This window comes from Geotrypetes seraphini, chromosome 11 (genome assembly GCF_902459505.1).
Source record: "Geotrypetes seraphini chromosome 11, aGeoSer1.1, whole genome shotgun sequence".
NCBI lineage: Eukaryota > Metazoa > Chordata > Amphibia > Gymnophiona > Dermophiidae > Geotrypetes > Geotrypetes seraphini.
In genome coordinates, this window is record NC_047094.1 from 115,131,711 (window position 1) to 115,140,181 (window position 8,471).

The following is an 8,471-nucleotide window of genomic DNA, read 5'->3' on the forward strand; positions in this document are numbered from 1 at the left end:
CTGGGATCTCACTATGGGAGTTTGGTTAACAAGCGGACCATCAGCCCCATTTATGCGGACTTCTACCCATTTTTCATCTTTAATACTAGTGGGTTGGTAACATATGACTCCATCAGTGGTCTGGCACTTGCGATAATTGACTCCCTCATAGGAACAGACATCAGGTAAGGGGGCAATGTGACAAAGGAATTGGGTTCTGTACAGGAGGGTCATTTCTACCTGATTTCCATTAAGGACCTCAGAAAGACATGGTTTACAGGACTCAAGGGGTTGTGCCTGAGCTTCTGGCACAACAGAAAACAAATACAAAAGGAAGAAGCATAAGACAGTAAGAAAAAAACAGCAGTCAGATATAACACATAGGAGCATTCGGCAATGTATACACAGAAAACCCATTTGTCACAGAGTGACTCTCAATGCACATAGAAGAAGGTTCAATTGGGGCAGTGGTTAACCACAAGTAGTCAGTTAAACTCAAACACTTGTGAAAAGGTTATATTCAGAACACCTGCTAAATACAGTGGTAAATGTTCAAAGCAATTTTGAGGTTTTAGAGATCTTCAGCTGGAGGTCTGTCTTGCCTGGGGTGGCTTGCCATTCAGCAGCAGGCTTGACTCTATTGTAGTGAAACCAGGTTTCATGTCCGGACTAGAGAGTTGCGCGGGGACAGAAATCCCACCCGTCCCCGTCAAAGTCCCACCCGTCCCCGTGAGGAATCCCTCCATCCCCACCCGTCCCCGCGAGGAATCCCCTCCATCCCCACCCATCCCCGCGAGGAATCCCCTCCGTCCCCGCCCGTCCCTATAAATTTCAGAAATAGTTATTTCATTTAATTATGCTACTGAATTAAAGGCTCTGGTAGAAACCCATTTACAAATAAGCAAAGAGACTTTATTAATTGGAAATATTAATTGGGAAGAATACATACTTTGTAAACGGTTTCTACCAGAGTCTCTAATGTTTATAAATTTTTATCAACACAACTAATATACTACTTTATCCTGAAGAAAAAAAAAAAAAGAAATAGAATTTTTTTCCTAAATTTGTTGCCTGGTTTCTGCTTTCCTCATGTTCTCATTCAATTCCTTCCATCCACTATCTCTCTTCTCTCTGCGTCTTCCATTTGCTCTGTTACTGTGCTTCTCCCTTTCTCCCCCCTTCCAAATTGGTCTGGCACCCATCTTCTTCCCTCCGCTCCCCCCATAGTCTGGCATCTCTGTCTTCTTCCCTGCCAGCATCTTCGCCCCACTCTCTCTTCCCCATTTCCTTTCAGCATCCTTCTCCCCCCCATCTTCCCCATGTCCTGTCAGCGTCCTTCTCCCTCTGTCTTCCCCAAGTCCTTTCAGTATCCTTCTCCCCCCGTCTTCCCCATGTCCTTTCAGCATCCTTCTCCCCCCTTTGTCTTCCCCATGTCCTTTCAGCGCCCTTCTCCCCCACCCCCGTCTTCCCCATGTGCTTTCAGCGTCCTTCTCCCTCCTCTGTCTTCCCCAGTGCTTTCAGCGTCCTTCTTCCCCCTCAGTTTTACCCATTTCCCTTAAGCTTCTTTTCCTCTCCACTCCACCTTTCCTCCCTTTCTCCCTCCGTGGCTCTTCCCCGCCCGACCGACAACAGAACAAGCACGGTCCGACAAACCTCCCTGCCCTGAATCCAGCTGCTGTAAGAAGGTAATTTAGATTTGCGGCTACAGGGCAGGGAGGTTTGTCGGACAGGGCCTGTTGTCGGTCGGGGGAAAGTGCCACGAAGGAAAGGGGATCTGGCCAGCTCTGCACCCCTCCCTAAGGCTGCCCTGGGGCGGACCGCCTCCCCTTTGGTATGCCACTGCCTTTAATTTTCCCTACCTGCCCTGCCGCAGGACACAGCCGACCCGAAGTCTTCCCGATGTCAGCGCTGACGTCTGAGGGAGGGAGGGAGGGCTTTGCTTAAGCCCTCCCTCCGACGTCAGCACTAACATCGTGGAAGACTTCCAGGTCGGCTGTGTGCTGTGGCAGGGCAGGTAGGGAAAAGAAGACAAGCCTCGCAGCTCAAGTACATCCAACCGCGCAGGAATCCCGCGACCCTAGGGGGATTCCCCATGGGATCCCCGCGATCCTAGGGGGCGTCCCCATGGGATCCCCGCAACCCTAGGGGGCATCCCCATGGGATCCCCGCGACCTGAAGGGGGAACCCGCGGTATCCCTGTCGTTCCCGTGCAGCTCTCTAGTCGGGACACCTTGACAGCTGTAGGGGAAGAAATGAGAACAGTGAAAGGGCCTGTCCACCTAGGTTTCAGGGGGTCCGACTTCCAAGTTTTTAGCCATACTGTATCCCCAAGGATGGGAACTATGTTGCTATGAGGGAAATGGTGGGGAGGAAGCTCAGAAACATCTTTAAGATGGAGACTGTGGAAAGCGCCTGGACCCTATTCAGGGACACCCTGCAGGAAGCACAAAAAACGTACGTCCCCAGTTTCAGGAAAGGCTGCAAGAACAAGCGGTCAAAGGACCCGATTTGGATCTCAGCAGAAGTAAAGAAGGCAATAAATGACAAAAAAGTATCTTTCCGGAGATGGAAAAAGGATCCAACGGAGGAAAATCACCAGGCGCACAGGAAATGCCAAAAAGAATGCCACCGAGAGGTTAGAAAAGCAAAAGGGAAATACGAAGAGGGGCTGGCCAGGGAAGCAAAAAACTTCAAGGCATTCTTCAGTTACGTAAAGGGGAAACGACCAGCGAGAGAGGAGGTGGGGCCGTTGGACGATGGGGATAGGAAGGGAGTGATTAAGGAGGATAAAGAGGTAGCTGAGAGGTTGAACACGTTCTTCTCGTCAGTTTTCACGAGAGAAGACACATCTAATATACCGGACTCAGAGGAGCTCATGAGTGGGGAACAGGCTGAAAAATTGGAGCACTTAGAGGTAAGTAAGGAAGATGTCCTCAAACAGATAGACAGGTTAAAATGCGGCAAATCACCGGGTCCGGACGGGATCCACCCAAGGGTTCTGAAGGAACTAAGACAAGAAATAGCGGGCACAATCCAGCATGTTTGTAACCTATCCTTGAAAACTGGAGAGGTACCAGAGGACTGGAAATTAGCGAATGTCACACCTATCTTCAAGAAGGGATCGAGGGGTGACCCCGGGAACTACAGGCCGGTGAGCCTGACTTCAATTATAGGGAAGATGGTGGAAGCTATGATAAAGGACGGCATTTGCGAGCACATTGAGAGAAATGGCCTACTGAGAACAAGCCAGCACGGATTCTGTAAGGGAAGGTCGTGCCTAACGAACCTTCTGTACTTCTTTGAGGGAATAAGCAGTCGGGTGGACAATGGGGAACCCATCGATATCATTTACCTCGATTTTCAAAAGGCTTTCGACAAGGTACCACATGAAAGGCTGCTTAGGAAACTGTGGAACCACGGGGTGGGAGGGGATGTGCACAGATGGATCGAGCACTGGTTGTCGGTTAGACTGCAGAGGGTCGGAGTAAAGGGCCAATATTCTGACTGGCGGGGAGTCACGAGCGGTGTGCCACAGGGATCGGTGCTGGGGCCGTTACTCTTCAACATATTTATCAATGACCTGGAAAAGGAGGCAAAGTGCGAGGTTATAAAATTTGCAGACGATACCAAACTGTGCGGCAGAGTTAGCTCCAGGGAGGAGTGTGAGGACCTGCAAAGGGACATAGACAAGCTTGAAGACTGGGCAAACAAATGGCAAATGCGCTTTAATGTGGAAAAATGCAAGGTTATGCATATAGGGAAAAAGAACCCGTTGTTCAACTACAAATTGGGGGGGGCATTGTTGGGAGAAAGCAATCTTGAGAGAGACTTGGGTGTGCTGGTGGATGCATCACTGAAGCCATCTGTACAGTGCGCAGCGGCCTCAAAAAAAGCCAACAGGATGCTGGGCATCATAAAGAGGGGCATAACTACCAGGACGCGGGAAGTCATCATGCCACTGTATCGAGCGATGGTGCGTCCGCATCTGGAATACTGCGTTCAATATTGGTCGCCGTACCTCAAGAAAGACATGGAGGTACTTGAGAGAGTCCAAAGGAGAGCAATGAAACTGGTAAGAGGGCTGGAACACTACCCATATGCTGAGAGGTTGGATAGGCTGGGGCTCTTCTCTCTGGAAAAAAGGAGGCTCAGGGGTGATATGATAGAGACCTTCAAAATCATGAGGGGCATAAAGAGGGTGGATAGGGACCGATTCTTCAGGCTGAAGGGGACAACAGGTACGAGGGGGCATTCGGAGAAACTGAAGGGAGATAGGTTCAAAACGAATGCAAGGAAGTTTTTTTTCACCCAGAAGGTCGTGGACACTTGGAATGTGCTACCGGAGGAAGTGATCAGGCAGAGTACGGTGCAGGGATTCAAACAGAGACTGGATGGATTCCTGAGGGATAAAGGGATCGTGGGATACTGAGAAAGCTAACCAGAAAATAAATGTAGAAACCCAACCAGGTCGTGCAGGTGCAAGACCGGAGGGCTAGGACTTTGATAGGAAGATAGGACTCAATTAGGAAACCAAGGAGGCATGGGGGCCCCTTCTGGTGATTTAGACAGGTCGTGAACTGTTTGGGCCGCCGCGGGAGCGGACTGCTGGGCAGGATGGACCTATGGTCTGACCCGGCGGAGGCACTGCTTATGTTCTTATGTTCTTATGTATCCATGGACTTGTGTAGCTATCGGTAGAGGGGCCCTTTCCAGGACCCATTTGTGGAGCTCTTGAAGGGCCTTAGCTAAAGATTGGACCTGACTCTGGAGGATATCTGATCCCAGAGTAGCAAAGGAACCAGGATCTGGGTTCACAATGGGTGGTGGCCGGCCGAACATGAGCTCAAATGGGGACAATTTAGTGGGTTTAGATGGGGTGCATCTAATCTGAAATAGGACAGAGGGCAGCAGGACAGGCCAGGACAGATTGGTTTCTTCAATTTGTTTTGTGAGAAGGGTCTTAAGAGTTCTGTTCATTCTTTCGACCTGACCAGAACTCTCAGGATAGTAAGCAGCATGTAATTTCCATTCAATTTGGAGAGCCTGAGCAGTTTGTTTGACAACATCGGCAATGAAAGTGGGGCCGTTGTCACTGCAGGGAAACCAAAGCACAGAATTATGTCGTTTAGGAGGTGTTTGGTTACTTCCCTGGCGCGTTCAGTGCGAGTAGGGAAGGCTTCAACCCATCTAGTCAGGATGTCTGTAAAGACTATAAGGTAACTGAGGGAACGGGATGTAGGCATGTGGGTGAAGTCTACAGACAGAACCTGCATCGGATATGTTCCAATGGGTTGGTGTCCAGGAGGTAGCAGTCGTCTGGTTGGGGAATTTATTCTAGAACAGACAACACACTGTCGGACTGTATTCCGGACTAGCTGATCAAGATGATTGATAAAGAAATGTCTCTTGAGGGTCATTTTCATAGCAGGTTCTCCAGAGTGTGCCAAATCATGGCATCTTTTGACAATCGTGAGGGCCAGGTGTTGAGGAATGAATATAAGGGTACCTGCTGTGCTTGCGTTTGAAGTATCAGTGTGTGGATCTGGATTGGCACTTGAATTGGCGCATATTTGTATCCACCCCCCTTTCAGGACAGACTGGCCCGAAAGAGTGCGGACCCAAGTCTGTTCCTGAGAAGTGTAAGGGAGTCCAGAAAAGGAATGATGGTATACAGAGGAGTCTAAGGAGGGGGGCAGAGGCTAGCAGCTCAGGCTGTGTGGTCGACACGGGCATTGCCCTTGAGACGAGATCAGTGACACGACGGTGGGCTCGACAGTGCATAACCGCAACACGGGAGGGCAATTTAACAGCCTCGAGGAAGTCAAGAATGAGGGGAGCATGATGGATCAGGCGGCCGGAGGCTGTAATAGTAACATAGTAGATGACGGCAGATAAAGACCCGAATGATCCATCCAGTCTGCCCAACCTGATTCAATTTAAAATTTTATTTTATTTTTTTCTTCTTAGCTATTTCTGGGCAAGAATCCAAAGCTTTACCCGGTACTACGCTTGGGTTCCACCTGCCGAAATCTCTGTTAAGACTTACTCCAGCCCATCTACACCCTCCCAGCCATTGAAGCCCTCCCCTGCCCATCCTCTACCAAACGGCCATACACAGACACAGACCATAGAAACATAGAAATAGACGGCAGATAAGGGCCCACGGCCCATCTAGTCTGCCCACCTTAATGTGCCTCCCCTACCTTTGCCCTGTGAATAGATCCCATGTGCCGATCCCATTTGGCCTTAAAATCAGGCACGCTGCTGGCCTCAATCACCTGTAGTGGAAGACTATTCCAGCGATCAACCACTCTTTCAGTGAAAAAGAATTTCCTGGTGTAACCTCGTAGTTTCCCGCCCCTGATTTTCAACGGATGCCCTCTTGTTGTCGTGGGACCCTTGAAAAAGAAGATATCTTCCTCCGCCTCGATGCGGCCCGTAAGATACTTGAACGTCTCGATCATGTCCCCCCTCTCTCTGCGCTCCTCGAGCGAGTATAGCTGTAATTTGTCAAGCCGTTTTTCGTATGGTAGATCCTTGAGTCCCGAGACCATCGTGGCACATGTGATTGCCAGATGATCACAGGGAGTGGAGAAGAGAGGTGTTTTTTTTTTTTTTAGTGGGCAAAGAAAGGGATAGAACTGTGCCTATTTTTGCTCTTCTGAGCAAGTGGCAGGCACAGTTCTTCCCCCTTTTATCCTCCGTATAAATAGTATGCATATAATTTACATGCTATTATGCTGAGCATCACCCTATCAATTTAAATCACTCACAATACAGTATTTATTACCATGCTGTTGGAGCATTGTGCACCCTGCCCTAGCCTCTATGTTTAGGGCAGTGGTTCCCAACCCTGTCATGGAGGACCACCAGGCTAATCGGGTTTTCAGGATAGCCCTAATGAATATGCATGGAGCAGATTTGCTTGCCTGTCACTTCCATTATATGCAAATCTCTCTCATGCATATTCATTAGGACTAGCCTGAAAACCCAATTGGCCTGGTGGTCCTCCAGGACAGGGTTGGGAACCACTGGTTTAGGAGGCCAGTCTGCTCTTACTCCCAGGGAGTTCTGTCAACCATTTCTTGATCCTATATAAAGGAGGCCAGGTGGCACTGCTAGAGCCAGAATGAGGGGGGTGGGGTGCACTCAGGCAGGGTTACCAGATTTTCTGTTTGGAAAATCCAGACCCCCTAGACCCGCCCAGTTCCACCTGTCCCCACCCCATCATGCCCCAGTCTCGCCGCCAATCCTGCCCTAACTCTGCCCCCTGCTGGGTTTTCAAAAGCCGTATGGATCTCCAGACATGTCCTCAAAAGGAGGACATGTCTGGGGAAATCCGGACGTTTGGTAACCTTACACTCAGGTATCCCTCAAAGCCCCCCCAAAAACAAAACCGTGCTGCAACTGGTGTAAAAGGGGTTTGCACTTCTTTTACAGGATGCCTGAAGTTAATTCACACTCTGGGTTAAAGTTTAAAAACTCAAGTACAAGAAACATGGGGAGAGGGCAATAATCTATAGTGCACCTTGGAGTCATGTAATTTTTGCACACAAGCATTTTCTGGCAGAAAACAGATTCCACCTTTTCAACAATCTTACACATTAGTCCATCCATAAGGTGCTGATCTTCTGCTACAGGTTTAGAAATATTAATGGAAGAAGGAGCAGCTACATCCTGCTGCACTGTTTAAAAGACAGTAACGTTAAATTGCCTAGGGGAGAGTGTGGCACTGTGGTTAAAGCTACAGCCTCAGCACTGTGAGATTGTGGGTTCAAACACAGGCTGCTCCTTGTGACCTGGGCAAGTCACTTAACTCCACCCCCCCCCCCCCCCATTGCCCAGGTACATTAGATTGATTACAGCTCCACCAGGGCAGGCAGGAAAAAAATGCTCAGTACCTGAATAAATTAATGTAAACCATTCTGAGCTCCCCTGGGCGAACAGTATAAAAAAAAAAGAATAAATAAATCTGAATAATTAGTTTCAATAAGATTGACCAGGTTACTAAAATTCACCTTCTAAATCCAAAGTATTGCTGGGTTTTTTTGACTCTGCCTGATAAGCTATAGCCTATTTTTACTGCCTCTCTGGTTGTCATTCTGCAGGGAGTCCCGGCACTGACGTCTTCTCTTTCTCTGCTGTCCTCCCACACAGGAAAAGAAGAGCATGTCATAAGGGGTGGGACTAGCAAGGAAGGGAAGAAGACATTGCATAGCAGCAGCTGTGGCAATAAAAAAAAGAGGCGGCCTGCTGTTAAGGTGGTCCTGGATCCTGGAAAATCCTGCTTTTTACTACGATATGAATACAAGTCCAATGAGGATCCTGGAAATCCTGGTTTTACCTTATGTCAATGGTAGCTCCCTGCAACTTGAAACCTCTGAAAGATTCCGTGAATAGAAGAATAGCCCCTCCTCATATATTTTTTGTTTACTTTACCTCGGAAGTGGAAATAACCACTGAAAGTGGGAGTGCCAGGGACGTGCAAGTGC